This window comes from Sinocyclocheilus rhinocerous, unplaced genomic scaffold, assembly GCF_001515625.1.
Source record: "Sinocyclocheilus rhinocerous isolate Xijiao unplaced genomic scaffold, SAMN03320098_v1.1 scaffold1600, whole genome shotgun sequence".
NCBI lineage: Eukaryota > Metazoa > Chordata > Actinopteri > Cypriniformes > Cyprinidae > Sinocyclocheilus > Sinocyclocheilus rhinocerous.
This window is the reverse complement of record NW_015665129.1, coordinates 1,911,826-1,932,449: the sequence shown is the minus strand read 5'-3', so window position 1 is coordinate 1,932,449 and position 20,624 is coordinate 1,911,826. Positions and strand designations below refer to the sequence as shown.

General features: G+C 36.3%; 1 pseudogene; it reads right to left on the bottom strand.

Annotated features, from left to right (window-relative positions):
• Window positions 1-20,624, bottom strand: part of LOC107731133 (nephrocystin-4-like) — a 161,425-nt pseudogene that overhangs the window by 47,990 nt on the left and 92,811 nt on the right.

Below are 20,624 nucleotides of genomic sequence, written 5' to 3'. Positions count from 1 at the left end.
TTATTTTGTAAATGGTATCAAAAATGTGAAAAAAATTGACCCGATGGTTGTCAAAGGTCAAGCCCCCAGAAGAAAATGTTTTTAAACTGTTTTTTTTATTTTTAAATTCACCCTGTTGTTTATGGACCTAATTCAGTTTTACTCTAATAATAATGTTGTCATTGTTGTTGTTAAAAGATTAAACAATGCATAAAAAATAATCATAAATTTACTTTACAGAACAGCAGTAAAATTAAAATACTAATATTCATCTCTGTCAAACATATTTCTTTGCTTTCAAACGTTAAACCATAGAGCTTTTATTTTAGCGTTTATTATTATAAACGATTCTCATTACAAATTTGGGAGATGATTGGCGTGTTGCAATTTCAAAGTCACAAGCGATCCAAACTCAGACAAAGGTCACAAGTTTGCATCCCTGTATTACAGCAAGCAATAACATATCATATCATAATCATAAAAAGCACTCTGATACTTATCTAAATGAAGACATTAAAGCTGTTGTGATGTAACTGTGCCACTTTTAATCAGATTTAGTCAGATATTACTGTTTGAAAGACTTCCTCCAGTGCTAATGCTCAGAGATTTGTACAGACTTTAGCATGCATCAGTTGCTGATGTAAAGCACCTCTCTGCCCTTAAGAAAGGCTGATGGATTCACAGGCTGTGTGATGTGATCTGTGTAGCACAGGACTGGATGACTGTGATGGGGTCAGTGGTGTTAAACTCATGACTCAACTGCCTCCAATACAGCCTAAATCACTGGCAGCCAGTAGACCCTAAAAGCATTTTTCTACTGACCCCAATACAGCTTAAATTTATGACTCGCTGACCCCAACAATGCCTAAACGCATGACTACAGCGAGCCCCGAAACTCACACTGCCCAGAACTGTCTGATCAACTGACCGCATAACAGGGATTTAGACCACGGCTTTCGAACTAAGGGTTTGTGAACCTCTTGAAACTTTGTAATATATATATATTAGCTGGGAATCCCTGGTTTACATTGTGCTGATATCAGTATTGTGCTGCCCTGATGAATAGCAACAATATTTGCGATCCTTGTCAGACAGCAGACACAAAAACAAATGACTCTCACTACAATGAGTTATTAAACCTATCACTACGAAAAGATAAGTAAGAAAACAAAGGAAGAGGAAAGAAAGACAGATCCACATGACAGCAGAACTACTGACAGACACAGTGCCAACAAAAAAGGCACAAGGTTGGAATAAAAATCATGCACGTCGATATTCACAAAGCCAGCTCTTGTTTGACATACACTCACTTTCATGCATACTAAAAAACATACAATCAATAACGGAGGCATAGTGGTGTCTGAAAGAGAGAGAGAAACAGATAGAGAGAAAGACAAAGGCTCTTTTTTAAAAAGCATTAACTATAAATAGAGGGTGAGTGCATGCATCCAAAGCAAGCATTTTAACTCACTAACTCTGAAATAAAGTGTATGGGATGTGAGGATGGCTGGCGGCATTATTCAGAACTTGTGCATTAAAGCACCATAAGTCAGAAATGCAACAAGGTACTGTACACCTGAACATCATATCCAAATGTGCTTGCTGAACGTTTTATTTTGAAATCACGAGCATTAATAAAGCAGAACAGAGACAGCCTACTTTTTCAAGCTTGGTTCCAATATTTTTCACATTTATTTCTCCATAGGGATTTCAAAACATTTCTCACAGGCAGACAGACAGACAGACAGACAGACAGACAGATAGATAGATAGATAGATAGATAGATAGATAGATAGATAGATAGATAGATTATAAGTCTATAAGTCTGCTTATAATTAAAATAGCATTGTTCACCAACCTGGATTTACATTTCTTTCTACTTTTCATTGCGTTTGTCGCAATGCTATTTCCTTGTCCATGAAGGATACATGTGACACTGCCATAGAATTTTTCCAAAAATAGCCTTGACTTTGGGAGCGTACATACAGTATGATGCCTTACAATGATGCCTTAAATTGCTGCCTGCAGAAGAAAGCTTACTGGATTGTGGAACAGTTGTGATATATTCACTTAAAATCAAACCCATCACATTAAATGTGCGTGAAACATTTATGAAACCCACTCTGTGGTTGATATTAGACAACAAAGCATGCTTCGCAAAGATGTAGAATGACTAAACCAGTCTGTGCGTGCCACTCTGATTCCATGTGTGAGTGAAAGAGAGAGAAAATTTGAGAACGAGATGGAGCAGCTCATCAATCAGAGAGATGTGCCATAGCCTTGACAGGCTTTTCAGACCAAGTGAGGGACTCAGGCTTTATAGAACAAACACAGGCAGCAGGGTCGCTGAAAAAAAAAAAAAAAAAGCTTGAATCAACCTTTCCAAATTGGCGTCCCTCTAAATTAGTGCCGTATCACAATCGATGTGGACCAGATCCATCCTTCCACGCTGTGGAGCCTAAGTGTCACTGGATATTTTAAAGGGTCCTTAAGGTCTGACAGCATCTGCTTTGTTTTCTTTTGTTTTGCTGAAGTGTTAAATCAGGCTTCACTGAAGGGAAGGGAGAGAAAGTCTGAGCAATTTGGATTCAACACATTTGTGTTTGTGAGCCAACAAAATTGTTTTTTACTGACAGGGAAACTTGCAATACACCATCTGAAAATGGAGGTAGTTTATCCAGCCATTAAAGTGCAAATAAAGACCTAACTCCATGTATACAATGTTTGTCTATCGCTAAACTTGTTTTTATCTCAATTTTAACCTCATATTCAGTCAGCCCCATCAGTGGAGATTTTTAGATCTCAGCTGAAAACACTTTTTTTACACACATGGTATTTGAATTGGGGAAATCTTGGGTAGTGGAGATATTTGTTTTCACTTTAATTGCACTTTGCATATGCAGTTTCTTTTAGAGTTTAAAACATTTGTTAGTGTGTATATGTAGAAACTAAACAAAGCAAAACAGATTAAAATCAAAACAGAACTTAACCAAAATCAAATAAAAATCTGAATCAAATCACATCAAATTGAATCAAGAGACTGGATCAAAATCAAAACCGTATACAATCTAATTTAATCTAGTTGCATTGCACTGAATCAAATCAAATTAATTTAAATCAAAACTGAATTAAATCAAATCAATTAAAATAAAATCAAAATTCTAATTGTATTAAATAAAATCAACTCATTGAATAGAATCAAAATTAAATCAAATTAAATCAAATCAAAGCTGGACTAAAACAAATTGAATCAAATTGCACTAAACCGAATTAAATCAAAATCAAATCAAATCAAATCAAATCAGAACTTATCCTTTAAAATTAGGTGTGTTCAGTCCAGCTCAGTTTAACTCCAATCCTTTTGGCAGGCTGAAACCAAAATCTGCAGCATGTTGGCCCTTCAGGAGCAGGACTGAACATCCCTGCTTTAATGAACAGACCAAAAATGTTGATCTGATAGTTGGCTTGGTACATTTCTACACCTCATAGATCAGCAGCAATGCTGCCGTAACTCACAGAAGCTGGCGCCCGTGTGCTCGGGTCAGCAGAACCGCTCTGATTCTGGCCAGCGCAGATTCTCAGACACGTTACAACATCACAGTCAGGACACAGCAGAGTTTGTTCTAAAACCGCTGCCATTCTGGTGACACAGAAACAAACTGCACCCTGGGAGAGAGCAGGAGAATTTTAGCGTGTGATGATTTCGAGTGACTTACCGCTGGGCCGCGTGGAGACTGCAGCGTCGAAGCCGTCGGCTCCAAGATGCGTTCGTCTAAAATTCAAGTAAATAAAATGTAAATTAGAGCACTTTAAACACTCATTTCCTCCTCAATTGTTTATATTTGCAAAAACTGAAGTATCTCCTTCACAACAGGTTTCTAATTGTATTAAATAATGGTTGAGATGAGTTGCTAAATGACACCAATGACAATAGCTAAGGATTATTAAATGTTTCATGGTTAAAACACACTTTTTTCTCTCTTTTTCATCACATGCTTGGACTTACAATGGCTATGCATTGTCCATAAGACCATAAGTTGTCACATTTGTTCACAGTGGATTACTATCCCAGTTTACACAGCATTACGACACCGAAATGTGGACTCTGAGGACTGCTAAGGCTCAGGGTGGCATTTGTGACAGGGCCTTAGGCTATCTGGCCAATACTCATTTGCATTCATGGTGTAAAGACAGCCTGAATGACCCACCGAATGAATCACATTTGTCACGTAAACCTGGCAGCGGTAGAAAGGGCTTGGGCTGGGTGAGAGATGAAGTTAGAGTCACAGTGAACAGAACATCATTCCCTCGGTCAGATAATGAGGTCAGCTCTATACGCCACTATGAATGACCTCACACACAGACCTGGTTTATACCCAGAATTAACATCGGCCTTTAAAAGGGATTGAAAGAATTGTGCAATCTGATCATTTCAATAAGATTCAGATGTTGCTTTGGATAAAAGCGTCTGCTAAATGACTAAATGTAAATGAAAATATAAATGTAGATGTCATTTAAAATGTATATGACCACTTCATATAGTTACACTGTATGTCACCAGAGCCAGGTAGTAACTGATTACATGTAATCTGGATTACGTAATCAGATTCCAAAATTAAGTACTTGTAATTAGATTAAATTACATTTTAAAATACTCGTAATCAGACTACAGTTACTTTTTTATAGATTACATGATTACATATTCACACAATAGCAATACATTATTCATAATTTATTGATTCACCCTAATTCCTCTTTTTCATCTTTTAAATGTTCGTTTCTAAAATAGCCTATTGCTTATATACACTCAGAAAGTCTTCCAGTTTTGTGGACATTCACACAACGACCAGTTATTAGTCAGGTGGCATCCGACCATTTTACAAAAATCATTTCAGGTTTAAAAAGTTTTTCAATATTGCATCAACTGCTGATGAACACATTCATTTTTATTTGAATGATCACTCTGTAGTTTATTTAACCATGTATTTCTGTGTCTTTAGAAGGCTTTTGTTTTTCAAACACATTAAAATGCACAAATTCATGAATTCACAAACTTTTTTTCTCATCTGATCCTCTTTCACCTGATATATTTAGTTGAAGTACCCCTGAGATTTTAAAATAAATATATTAATAATTAAGTATCACATTTGCATGTTCACGTTTTTCTGTCGTTGGTTATGGTCACATGACATCTGGGTAAACAAATAAAATATTTAATTTTTTTAGTAAGTGTTTTTATGTTGATTGATTTCATAATGACATTTTTATGGTTTATTTAATTATTAGCTTTTCATTAAACTCATAAGGAACTCACCCCTGCAGTTCCTTCATAAACCCCAGTTTGGGAAATCTTGACGTAATATAATGTTTAATGCACTTCATGTTGTTAATAACACTTCTTAACAGTTGTATTTTTATATCAATATGGTACAAGATTATCAATCAATGTGATAAACGAGATAAATCAAAAATAATCTAAAAGTAGTCCGATTATGTTATCTAAAATGTGAAATTTATTATAACTACAATTTTGTCATGTAATTATCAATCAGTAACGGATTACAATTTGTAAGTAATCTACCCAGCTCTGTGTATCACGTATAACTTAATTGGCCTTTCTACATTTTCTGTCCACATCTTTACTGTCAGTATCTTTACTGATCAATTTAATGCATCCTTGCTGGTCACAAAAGACACACGTTACTGCCAGATGTAATTGCCAATCATCTGGTCTGACCACCTGTGATCGAATCCCCCGAGACGGATGTTAACAGTGGGTGTAAGCAGGGCCAAAGTATGAGGAAACTGAATGACAGATTCTCATTTGCAACGAACGCTGCGCATTTGTGCTCCTTTATCTGATCTAAACCTCATCAAACACAATTACCAGATGCTTGGATGAGAAGGCCATAAGCTGCCTTATGTTAAACCCGACACTTTTTATGACTCACTCTTGTTTTCAGTAACTGATTTTTATAAGATAAGCGCCTGACAAGTGTGAAATCCTGTGAGAGTCTGAAATTGGGCGCTTGGGATTTGACACCAACAGAAGTGATGTAACTCTAACAGAATGTGCTAAACCATCTGTGCTTATGGGACATGGGCGAACAAATAAGTGTACATTAATCAATTCTCCTTTAAAATTAAGAGTTATGGATGAGAAGGCCATAAGCTGCCTTATGTTAAACCCGACACTTTTTATGACTCACTCTTGTTTTCAGTAACTGATTTTTATAAGATAAGCGCCTGACAAGTGTGAAATCCTGTGAGAGTCTGAAATTGGGCGCTTGGGATTTGACACCAACAGAAGTGATGTAACTCTAACAGAATGTGCTAAACCATCTGTGCTTATGGGACATGGGCGAACAAATAAGTGTACATGAATCAATTCTCCTTTAAAATTAAGAGTGAAGTCAAAACCAAAAAAGCACATATCTACAAGGAGTAGCTCTCTAATGTTCTGGCTTTTTATTGAATGTCAGACCCTTGATGTGTCCATCCATTAAGTGTAAAACCCCTGGTTAACGGGCCTGAGGGGGTTTGCGCTTCAGGCTATTGTGACTTCCCAAAACCCTGACTGAGTAAATGTTCTGGATGGATTTTTATTTAAGGAGAACATCCTCTCAGCCACCCTGGTGTGCTTTGTCAGCTGGATTTTCACCTCCCTGTCTGGAACAACAGATATCAAACCAGCCTGGTGAGTTTTTTGAGTTTGTGAAGGGAACATTAATGATTAACATGTCTGATAATCAGACGGACGTGACAAAAGACTCTAATTAACCTGCTTGACCCAGAGGATGCATTTTTTGCTTTTGCTTTTTAAGCTGCTGCTTTGAAATGAAAAGAAAAAAAATTATATAGTGCAATATAGTGCACATGGTGTGCGATCGACTTTCATGATACTTTTAATGTGCTTTTTGTGCAATTTTTGAAGCTCATTTAAAAGTCATACAAGTTTGGAATGACATGTTCGTGAGAAAAACTCTCCCATGAAAAAATTACACATTTCATCTTTAAATTGCATCAGTATCAAAAAATTACAACACATCCACAATGTGCCACCTGCGCTACCGTTTAAGGTTTGGGGTCGGTAAGATTTTAGCGTTTTTAGTATTTTTTTTTTTTTTTTTGCTCATCAAGGCAACATTTATTCAAATAAAAAAATAAAAAATAAAACAATAATACAGTAATTTTGCTAAATATTTTTTTATAATTTATACTAACTTTTTTCTACATATTTTAAAATTTCATTGATTCTAGTGATGGCAAAGTTGAATTTTCACAAGCCATTACTGCTTGAGTGTCACATGATCCTTCAGAAATCATTATCATATGCTGATTATGTGCTGAAGAAACATTTCTTACTATCAGCTTTGAAAATGGTTCTGCTGATGAATATTTTGGTAGAAACTGTGTGTTGTAGCCATTTAAGAAAGTGTATTTTTATTTTATATTATTTATGCTTAAATATTATTTGTTTGTTTGTTTAGTTCAATCTGTTAATTAATTAAGAAAATTGTAAATGTCATAAGGGCGTGGTAAATCGGACGGCAGTACGCCGGAAGAAAGGAAGTGGGTCAGACATAATTTTTTGACCACTTCTTACGTTTTTGTTTGTATAATCCCTGTTTTTTTAAACGAGTTTCGTTTTGGTATAATTTGTATCTTAATTTTAATATGTTTTTTGTTGGTCAATTATTTACCTAAATAAATAAGAAGAATGAATAAACGTTTCGTGGAATGAAGTGCGTTCAAGACAAAGCCCGCTACCATGCTTCCGCGGTGAAAACAAAGGCCGAAACACTGTGATCCTTTTTTCAGGATTTTTTGATGAATAAAAAGTTTAAAAGAACAGAATTAGTTTGAAATAAAAATCTTTTGTAGCTTTATAAATGTCTAGCTTTATCACTGTCACTTTTGATCAATTGAATGCACCCTTGCTGAAAAGTATTAATTTGTTAAAAAAAAAATCTAGTAAGGTATCTATCCAAATAAAATCTATATTACTCAGACACTAGTATTGGATACTTAAGCAAGCTATAAAATGCTTAAATATTCTGAAATGAAATGAGACACTAAAATAACATCCTCTCTACATGATTGCACATCAGGTACAGTTGCTGTACTGGAACTGTCAGAGAGGACATCCAGAGATGTGTCTGTGCGTCTCCTTGCTGAGTGAAGGTGACCACACTGTTGGGTGACAACATGTCTCTCAGTAAAGCCTCCGTCTGATGCTCAATCTGTTTCTGCTACATGTGTGAACTCATCACCCCATCCAACACACTTTCTCTCTCTCTTTCTCACTCACTTTCTGACTGTCTTACACCCTCCCTCTCATTTACACTTCCTCTCCTTTCTTCGCGTCCTCTTATTCCCTCATGTGTAACTTTCACTCACACCTTTTTAATCAAATCTTGGGAGGTTTTTGGAGAAACTCCAAAATGCAATATATTTCTTCCCATTAATCCTGATATGACAGAACAATGGAGAGAAAGACAAGTGATGACCAATTACCTCACATCTTGCTCTCTTTCTGGCAGCTCACTACACTCAGAAATCAAAAATCACATCAAATGCTGCATTAAAAAACAACCACAAAACATTTTTTACACACACATATATACAGTTTGATCGGCAGCATCAGCTACTTCGAAGTATTTCGTCTCAGAAACGAGATCTCCGGAGACAGAACCAATCAACTCTTGATTGACTTCCTGCATAATGCGGATGGACAGGCTGCCACGTCGGCAGTGATTCACACGGGCTAATCAAACTGCTGACATGTGCACAACGAAAACCGCTCTCATAAATACGCATGGATGTTCTCAAAACTACATATTCATTATGAATCATGCATTGGTAAATACTGTGCACGATTGGCTAAAGGGCAAAATCACAGGCGATCTTTTTGCATTTGATCAGCATTCATCAGTAGTAGATAGAACAACCAACATCAAAGAGAGAAATGAACATTCTGATCATCGCTGTCTGCGTTTTGCACTCTTCTCTTGCCCTCAGGCTCTTTGACAGTCAGAACGCATCAAAACAATGCACATTTCTGCTGTGAAGAGATGGGAGAAGTTTATAAGGTAGTTCATGAAATATTAGCAGATTTGGTTACACCAAATACACAAAATAACGATCTTTAAAAAAGCATCATATGACCCCTTTAAGCATTTAAAGCCAAGCATGTAAATTTTATATTAAAATTCTAAAGACAACTATGAATAAGCCACCTGAATAGTATCAAAACATTAAATCCTGACCAACCAACCGTGACTCAACCAATGTCACTAGCTGTAGGTTATCTGTCAATATTAATGAAGAAATCTCAGAGACATAAGTAGCGATAGAAAGATGGTAAGGTGTTTGAAAATTCATGCATGCTGGTGGTCCATGTCTTAGAAAAGAGAGCGAGAGAGAGAAATTATAGACTTGGCCAAGTGCCTGGCCCTCAGACCAGAAGCTTCATCCCTCTTTGCCCAAGAAGGTAGAGCTCAAGTGAGGAGGAGTTAAAAGAAGCAAGAGTGAAAGAAGGCGGCAACAAGCATATGCTACTGTCGTCTTTCATTCTGCCCCTGACTATATGACTTGGCAAAGCCTGAGACATTCAAATTGACCGGAGCACATTTCACCCGCACAGCACTACAGAAATCGTGGGTTGGAGGTTGGGTGGGTCAGACCCCCAACCTCCAAACATCTCACCCACCAGGAGCTGATCTCTATCTGAAACTGTGAAATGCGAGATATGCAAAAACTCCCTTTTAATTGGAAGGCAGAGATTGTGACGGAAAAGTAATTAGTAGTCATTAATTTTGTAATTACCCCCCCCCCCCAACATATTAAGGGTGATTCATTTGGGCATGACAATTCTTTCTCAAACTATTGAGGATCAGATCCACAACAATTCATAACAAGAATGTCAAATTAATTATTAATAATTTTGGTTATGGGAAAACAGTACATAATACTTGGCAACTTTAACAGGCAAAGACAAAAAGACTGAATAAGATTTATTCAAATACGTTTAAATGTATTTATTTAAAAATATATATATATTTGGACACAGGCACATTTTTTATTATTTTAGCCACTGACCAAAACATATTCAAGTTACAGTTATATAATGAATATGGGCTTAAAGTGCACACTCTGAGCTTTAATTTGAGGGTATTCTCATCAAAATTGGTGGGAAGGTTAAGGAATTACAGCTTTTTTATATGTACCTCCCCTTTTTTTCAAGGGACCATAAGTAAAAGGTCTGGAGTTGATTCTAAGTGTGCCATTTGCATTTGGAAGCTGTTGTTGTGAACCCACATTAGGGTTGCAATAAATAAATTTCGGAAACATTCCAGAAATTTTGGAAAATTTCCAAGATTTTTTGGAATATTCCAGGGATTTTTGGAAAGTTTCCGGAAACTTAACGGAAATTTTCCACCCCTTTGCAACCCTAACCCACATCAAGCGGTCAAAGTATCTCTCCAAACAAGTGAAATAGACAATTGTTAGGCTTCAAAAAACAAAACAAATCCATCAGAGAGACAGCAGGAACATTAGGAGTGGCCAAATCAACAGTTTGGTATGAGAAAAAAAGAACGCACTGCTGAGCTCAGCAACATAAAAAGGCCTGGACGTCCACGGAGGACAACAGTGGTGGATGATCAGAGAATCCTCTCCATGGTCTAGAAAAACCCTTTCACAACATCCAGCCAAGAGAAGAACACTCTCCAGGAAGTAGGTGTGTCACTGTGAAAGTCTAGAATCAAGAGAAGACTTCACGAGAGCAAATACAGAGGGTTCACCACAAGGTGCAAACAAGGCCAGATTAGACTTTGCCAAAAAACAACTCTAAAAAGCTCTGCCCAGATTCAGCCAAATGGAGCAAAGTTGATTGGACGGCGCTTCATAGGACAAATGGACGATGTCCCAAAACATACAGCAAAAGCAACCCAGGAGTTTTTGAAGGTAAAAAAAAAGATTATTCTGCAATGGCCAAATCAATCTCCTGATCTCAACCCGATTGAGCATGCATTTCACTTGCTGAAGACAAAACTAAAGGCAGAAAGACCCACAAACAAACAACTGAAGTCAGCTGCAGTAAAGGCCTGGCAAAGCATCACAAATTAGGAAACCCAATCTCTGGTGATGTCCATAATTTCTAGACTTAAGGCAGTCATTGCCTGCAAAGGATTCTCAACAAAATATTAAAAATTTACATTTTATTTATGATTATATTTATTTGGCCAATTACATTTGAACCCCTGAAAATGGGGGGACTGTGTATAAAAATGGTTGTAATTCCTAAGCATTTTATGTTATATTTTTGTTCAACCCCTTGAATTAAAGCTTAAAGTCTGCACTTCAATTTTATTTTGATTGTTTATTTTTAATTATGTTCTGGTGGCATACAGAGCCGAAATTATGAAAATTGTGTCAGTGTCCAAATATATATGGACCTAACTGTATATATTTAAAATAGGCCTAAGTCTATTAATGCTAACAGTTCGGCCCAGGGCAAACCATCTTTTGGTATTAAAATAGTACTGTCAGGATTTACTAAAGATGCGCAGTGAAGAATTAGCGCTGAAAAGGCATGGACAGTTATTTTTGTGTCTGACCTAATTGAATATGCATTTGTAGGAGTTTCCCTTTCAGACGCAAAATTTATGGGAGGAGAGTTTTAAAATGAATCACGCAACACGATTTACTAACGTTTGCGCTTGTCACTTTTGATCAATTTAATGCATCCTTGTTGAATGGAAGTAATACTTTCTAGCTGTCGAAGAATCTAACAAACTTTTGGGAGATCTTCCTATTGTTAACCTCCTATCTTAATAAAGACAGCAAACAAACTGTTCTGTACATCATGAGATGCACATGTATGGTACTCCAAAGGACTGTTTGACAACAACTCAACCAACAAAACTGAATAACCCAGAACTTTAGATGCCTATTTACACTGCACACACTGGAATTACAAATTTAAGAATCTGTTTAAGATCTGTCCTCACATAACATCAAATGAATAAACTAAAGGAAAGTACATTGTATTTTGCATTTAAGGTAAAGATGATGACATCAGATTAATGATTCTGTTAAGCAAAGTTCGTCTCCCAGGTGCTTTGTCTCTAAGCGCAATGTACAGATCCCTAGTCAGACTCTGATGACTCAATAAAGAATCCTGCTGAAGGTATAGCAGAGTCTCCTGGTCTTTGCTTCTGAGTTTCCTATACAATAGTCAGTAAAAAGATTAAGCATATTCTTGTAAAACACTTTAAAAAGCCTGTATTTCAATGACTAATGCAAGACAATTGGCTGGAAATGTAGCAGCACTGAAGACAGACCTTCTACTGAGAGTGGTGTTTAATTTCTGTGTTGACTCTTTGATTAAGTCTCTGGATGGAGCATCACAGCCTTGTAAATCCGCACAAGGCGCAAATGAAAGGTCTCACATCCAAGCAGAGAAACAACAATAAACGCTGACTCACCTTGGGATGCTGAAAGTAACTTCTTAGGTGGCGATGTTTCCCGGTGGCTCACATTCAGTGCCGTGCTGCAAGAAGCTCCTTCCACACTAGATGAAAACTTGAACTTGATGACACATTTCCCCAAATTTGTCTGTGAGAACATTGCAAAACTTTCTTTCAAGGGAGTGTATTCATGAATGTTAACCAGATGTTGAGTACTTTGTGTTATTTCTTTCAAATGCTCAACCTAGTTTTGTCTACTTTCAACATTTCAATTTCTTTTTCATCCCTAATTAAAGTCAAAGTGTGTCATTTTTCGATATTTAAATACTTTCTTCTGTACCAATTCTAAATAAGTCATCTGAAGATTGATTTTCCCAAAAGATTTTACAACATTGCTCCTTGTCATAGCAAAACTGGCTCAACCAATGGAGTGTGTTTGGGGACAGGACTGTATGTTTATCTGACCAATAGCAGATGAACAGAAATCACACACTTGACCTTCAAATAACCCCTATGCTACTATATGACATAAACGAAACCTTTCAGCTCAACGTCCACACAAATCCAAACAAGCAGGTGCTGTGACCTCCAGAGTGCGAAATCCTCACACATTCAATCTAAACTTATTCATCACCACTGATGAGGCATTTAGTGTAACTACGGCCTGGGAAAGTTGCCATGGTGAAAGAGCCACAGGAACTGCAGCCCACAATTTCCTAATCATGTTAATCGACTTTAATATGACATCAGTACAATAGAGGAGACGGATAACAGGCTAATGAAAGAGTAATGATGGTTCTAGCAGTTAGAGGACAACTTGGACACTTTGTTGAGCTGTTCCTGTTAAACTGGCCTTCGACTAGGAAATGTTCAAGAACAAGGAGAGAGAGACCTTGTAAAAAGAGGATGCCTGGGTTACTGTCAGCTAATGAAGAACATCATGTAATAATGTCATTCAGGACTGATTAGACCAATGATGCGAGTGCCAAAATGAGCCGCACATTAAAATCTAGTTGTTGGGGTTTAGTAGGGTCTCAGTTGTCTGCAACTTTTTTGACATAAAGTGCCTTTTTCAAATTAGTATAATTACTAGGCAATGTACAATAACAAGTTTTAAAATCTCCATCTAAGATCGAGAATAAAAACCAAAAGGATGTGCAAACCTTACAATGCACATTTTGTCATTATTTACTCACCCTTATATTGTTCCTTCTTATGTTGAACACAAAAGAAGATATTTTGAAGAATTTTGAAGAACCAAACAGTTTTACTTCCATAGTAGGGAAAGAAATACTATGGAAGTCAATGAGGACCAACAACTGTTTGATTACCAGCATTCTTCAAAATATCTTCTTTTGTGTTCAACGTAGGAAAGAAACTCATACAGGTTTGAAATGACATGAGGGTAAGTAAATGATGACAAAATATTGATTTTTGGGTGAACTATCCCTTTCAGATGTCTGATTCAATGATTGCAACATGGTATTCTTTTTCATAATAGCTAAATCTATTGGATTTTTTTTCTTATTTTTCACAATGTTGCTCCTCTATTGACAGCTTTATTCTGAGAGTAAAACGCATCAAGAAAAGCCAACCAAATTGTACCTTTCTGCTCAATCACGCAGCATTTTCCGCAGTGCACAATTTGTCACACCTTTACAGTGTTTGGCTTCCCATTCAGCTCATAACCGACACAAAACAATCTGTGTGACGCTGAAGAATTACTGCAAAAGGAAGTTTGGCATGCAGATGCCAATGACTTCAACAGATCTACAATAAACTAATAAACGAATATATGCACTACTGTACAAATGTTTGGAGTCATTTTATTCAGCAATGATACATTGAATTGATCAAAAGAAACACTCATATTCATAATATCACAAAACATTTCTATTTTAAATAAATACAGTTTTTGAAATTTCTATCTATCAAAGAATTCTGAAAAAAGTATCACAGATTCCACAAAAATATTAAGCAGCGTAACTGTTTCCAACACTATTAATAATAATTAAAAATGTTTCTTGACTACTAAAAATACAGCTTTGCCAGTAAACGAATTATTTACCTTTTAAAATATATTCAAATAGTAAACAGTTATTTTAAATTGTAATAATACTTGTTAATAATATTAACAATCAGCTGACTGACCCCAAACTTGATATACTAAAATAAATGTTTATTCTACAATAAATATGCAAAATAAACAACTAAAAAAATGTTCTGTGAAAAAAAAAGAATAAAAAAGTCGTAGATTGCTGACCTATTGTAAGACTTACACGAGTTTCCACACATATGAGTGATATAATCCAACTGCCCTTATTTTGTCTTCCTTCTTAATCAGTGCCATTAATGCCACAATAGAGTCAGATTTCTTTTAGCACTATGCTCTTAACATATAATTACATAATTAGTCTGCCACCATTAATTTAATTGCAACCTTCTGATTAGAGGCATTGCATAAGGACTCTAAAACAGCCTGCATGGGAGTGGCACATCGTGTGATTTTTACTATTATTCCAGTGTGTGTTTGTATGTGTTCAATCATTACCTGCTGTGTCCTTGCAGAGTAGACCATGACACCCCAAGGGTTGGGGAGAGCACCGCCCTGCAAGTGGAGGCACACATTCTCTCCGGGGCCCTCAGGATCCGAAAACATACTCCAAGCACACCAACGCACACACTGCATAAACGCTGCTCTGGGCACAGCTGTGGATGTCATCTAGCGAAATAGAGAGAGAAAGAAACAGAGAAAGAGACATTTCGCTCTCAGTTTGTCCCCGGATAGCATCATCTGATGTTTCAAGTCATCAGAACAGGCTGTCGCTCTTTGAATATGAGTATGTGTTCAATCATTACCTGCTGTGTCCTTGCAGAGTAGACCATGACACCCCAAGGGTTGGGGAGAGCACCGCCCTGCAAGTGGAGGCACCCATTCTCTCCGGGGCCCTCAGGATCCGAAAACATACTCCAAGCACACCAACGCACACACTGCATAAACGCTGCTCTGGGCACAGCTGTGGATGTCATCTAGCGAAATAGAGAGAGAAAGAAACAGAGAAAGAGACATTTCACTCTCAGTTTGTCCCCGGATAGCATCATCTGATGTTTCAAGGCATCAGAACAGGCTGTCGCTCTTTGAATATGACTTACTTGGTTAGATGGATAAGTTAAAGTCATGATTTCTTGGCAGAAACCAAGATTTAGGCATTCTTTTTTTGGACTTTTTTCCCACTATTCCCAACTTACCCAAAAATTCTGTCATTAACTACTCACCCTCATGTCGTTCCAAACCTGTAAGACCTTCGTTCATCTTCGGAACACAAATTAAGATGTTTTTGATGAAATCCGAGAGCTCTCTGACCCTCCATCAACACAACTGACACATTCAAGACCCAGAAAGGTAGTAAGGATATTGTTAAAATAGTCCATGTGACATCATTGGTTCAATCGTAATGTTATGAAGCTACAAGAATACTTTTTGTGCACAAAGAAAACAAAAATAACGACTTTGTTCAACAATTTCTTCAAAAGTTTTTTTTTTTTTTTGCGCACACAAAAAGTATTCTCGTAGCTTACTACCTTACTATGTTTCTGGGCCTTGAATGTGTCAGTTGCGTTACTGTCTATGCAGGGTCAGAAAGCTTTTGGATTTCATCAAACATATCTTAATTTGTGTTCCGAAAATGAACAAAGGTCTTACGGGTTTGGAACGACGTACGATTTTAAATTTAGGTTGAACGATCCCTCTAACTTATAGAAGACAGAAAATGACAATTTAAACATTTAAATATATAAAAAAGATCAAATATATCAATTTTAAATAAAAAATGTATTTATAAATATTAAATACATTATATATAGAGTGAGTGATTTCTTATTTGAACACTGTGCTGCCAGAAACACTTTCCAGAATCTAAAATCAGTAGCTATAATCACACAGAGAAGAAATACATCAGCCTTTTATCTCACAACATGTACACATGTACAAACATATACACAAACTAAACAGACGGAGTGAAATAAAATAAAGATGACTGATAAAATGAGAGCGAGAGAGAAAAAAGATGGAGAACTGATCCTCCTCTCGGTTTAGCTATGATCCCTTGGGATCAGGCATTAAAGCCAATCAATAAATGAGCTGGTCAGGCTCAGCTCACCGTAATTAATCATGATAGAAAAAGAGCGAGGGAGAGAAGGAATTATTCAGCCCCCCTTTCTCTCACTCCCACCTCCCTCTGAGGTTTGATGTATCTGGCCAGTGATATATAGGCTGTATGGTAAATACTCTCCAGTTCAGCATAGAGCGTTAATACAAGAGCTTTATCTCTCTCACAGAGATGTATTTCACACTTCACAGGGTGAGAGAGAGAGACACTGAGAGAAACAGAGAGAGAGAGTGAGAGATTTACAATCACCTTTAGCGATAGGGACAACGGTCCCTCAGTCTCTCAGACCCACTATGGCACTATCAGCCTTCAGTACAAATGTCACAAATGAACTCAATTATGATCTTTCAAAAGAAACCTGGTTCTCAGAGAAATTACTGTAATTTCCTTTCACAAACACAGACAAGTGCACAGACAAAACTAAAATACAACGAAGAAAATATAACAATTTAAAATGTAATTGACTGAAAAATTTTATTTATATATAATACATATATATTTAAAGACTATTACTAATATGTTTTATTGTTTAAAGATAACAGTAGAATCATTTAAAATATTCCGATGTAATACTTTTAAATAAAATACATTTATGATACATGATACATTATTAAATTATTATTACATATAATTTATATAAATGACATAATAATTTAACCTTATTGTTATTATTAATATTAATAATGTCAATTATACTATTAATGATAATAAAAATAAAATTTAAGAATATAATAAATTATAACACTTTTTTTTTTATGGGGTGCCAAGGTCTAGGCCTCAGTAAAAAGTCTGATATTCAAAATCTTTTTTTTTTTCTTTTTTTTTAATGTACATTATAATGTAAACAAACAAATAAATAGATAAAAAATAATAATAAATATGTAAGATTATGTGCTATTTCTAGATTACTAAGCAAATAAACCTGATCAAGTAAACTACTTTGAATAAACTGTCAGATGTCCTTGCTCCCACTGAAGCTCAAGATGCTCTTTGGCTCATTCTGAAATCATGCTGAAGAACATGATCATCAACATTCCCTGTGGAGTTGATGCAGCTCAAGTGCTGCCATTAAAACAAAATGAACTCATATGCACTCTTCCATTACTGACACCTGGAGAGGTACATAGTACATGCTGGGATATTAACTGGTAATCATATTTCTAAATAAAGCACCGGCTCCAAGAGAAACTTTCTTTCTAATAGTGTTCTATTCATAAAGGTGCGGACTCGGCATATAGCCAATTTTCCACTAAGGAGACGTTTCCTACAAATCCTTACATAATCCTTAGAACAGTTCAGATATTTAAACTGAAGTTCCCCAGCTTTTGTTCAACCTTAACATGGGCTGAAGATGGAAATAATCGCTGCTACATAATTTACCCTGAATCCTTCTCGTCAGCTCCCAAGCTCCCCTCTCACTGGAGTCAACACAATTTCATTCTGTAGCATTGCCCGCTCTGCAAGAGCTTTTGAGGAGATTGATGCGGAATCTCTCTCTGGAGATGACTCTGATTAGAATGATGTCTTTTATATAACACATTAATTGCTATCTTTCCTGCCTATTGACTGAGAAACAAGAAATGGCATGAATATACAGCCGCAACATCAAGGTTCAGAGAAGCCCGGATTAATTCAATATTTTATGTTGCGTTGAAATGGAAGTAGATACAGACTAGGAGTGGGCGATATAACGGTAGACATGATTAACCAGTAGAAATTTGTCAACCGAGACAAAGAAATTTTAGACTATCATCTTTATCACGGTTACACGATAAAACACATCTGTAACAGTAACACATGTAACAGTATATTGGATCCGGGCAGCTCTTAAAGTGACAGCAGTCTAATATTCCTGCTGTCTGTCATTCATGTTAATCAAACAACAAAAGAGAGAAAATCTCTCACTGCTCTTGGCTAAATCACTTTTGTAACTTTAATAAGGAGAAATCCATATTTAATTTACACAGTGAAGAATATGCAGTGTTTTTATACATTTGATTTTGTAATCATTTCTTTTTTTAAGTTTGTAGCATTTCTTATTTACTTTTTCTACTGTAGTTTTTTGTCCTATTGCTTGTAATTAGTTTCTTATTCTTGTTTAATCGCTGACTGTTTACCTGTATTCAGTGCGCTTGAGTTTTTTTCTTTTTTTAATTTAGGCTAGTATTAGTTCTTTTGTGATACTGACACTGGTGACAAGAATTAGTATGACATTTCTATGGTATAAAAAATTTAGATAAAAAATTAACTATATCATGAAATATATTGTTACCGTGAAATAAAATCACTCATATCGTGATATACGATTTTGGTCATAACAAGGAAAACATGCATTGCAATGTTCTATGCATTGGTTGTTGCACTCAAAAGTGGAGGCAAATGAACATTAGCTTGCAAAGGCAGGGTTTAAGCGAAGTCCAGTTATGACCTTTTGACTGCGCCCAAAAAAAACACACACAAAAAAAAACAGGCTTGGATAAATTGTTCACAGTAATATCTATAACATTCTTGTAGAACACTGAATTTTAATTTCATACTGCCTTTAAAACTACAGTGTAAAGCTTCAGAGCTAAAAAGGAATATGAATGTGGCCTGAATCTCTGTAAATGGTTGATTGAAATGTAGTTGTTAAAATGTCACTCTAAAGCACTGTAAAGTTTTCAAACTATTTGCATATGCTTATGTTTGAAACAAGCAAGATGGCATATTAAGAAATAATTACAATAAATCAAACCCTTATCAGATATAAACTGAAGCTGTGAACTTTAAAAGCATGGTGATGAAACTCCCAGAACTCCAGTTGTAAAATGAATCTGAGGTATTGCGTATGATTTCAACACTGCTCAGAACAAACCCTATGGACATAAGCCGTCATAAGTAACTCTTTAAAATGGCAGAAAACTCAAATGTGCCCAGACAGTAACAAAGCAATGACATGGCACCCAAGTCAGCAATGATCATAAAACACACACCAGAACATCCTTTACCCTCAGCTTCCACACAATAAATCAAAGCAGGGCGGAATCACTGCCAGCTCTGGAAACACATTGATAACTGCTGGTTTTGGTAACAAGCTGAGCTATTAAAGTGGCTGGTGGTGTGGAAGTTGGAGCGAGGCTTCGGGCAGGGGTGCAAGGCTGCCGTGAGCTGCAGCCCAGTGTGAAGAACTGTCAGCTGGTGTGCGCTATGCTACATTGGGGCTGCCAGCAGGACTGATGGGAAGGGGATGAGCAGGCGGAATAGTAATGAAGTATCCATCCTTAAGTCCAGTCGTGTAGCAAACTTCAGTAAGAACTGTGCAGCAAACACACTTTAAAGCAGCAGAATAAAACATCCAAACACAATCTACTGTAGAATTGTTCTGAAATTCTAAACCTTATCAATTCTGTACAACAAGCTTGGAATTACAGAACACTGTATTTCACAATACAAGCATCTTGGTTAAAGTAAAAGTAGCATTACAGGAGTCCTAAATATGGATAATAAAATTATGTTCCCATTTAGCCCCTACTGGTAAATGTGGTAACTACACCAAAATAAATGAATAAATACATTAAAGGATTAGTTCACTTTCAAAATAAAATTTCCTGATAATTTACTCACCCCCATGTCATCCAAGATGTTTACGTCTTTCTTTCTTCAGTCGAAAAGAAATTAAGGTTTTTGATGAAAACATTCCAGGATTATTCTCCTTATAGTGGACTTCAATGGCTACCAAACGGTTGAAAGTCAAAATTACAGTTTCAATGAATACGGGTCTTATCTAGCGAAACGATCGGTCATTTTCTAAAAAATTAATTTTTTAAAAGTATATGCTTTATAAACAAAAATGCGCGCCTTGAACTGCTCTGCGATGCGCGTCCATGACTTCACGTAATACGTAATTACGTTGAAAAGGTCACGATTGACGTAGGCGGAAGTTAGGTTTCAAAAGATTTAAACATCCAGGATACGCACACAAAGTGACCATTTTAAACGATAAACTGACACAAGACATTTGAAT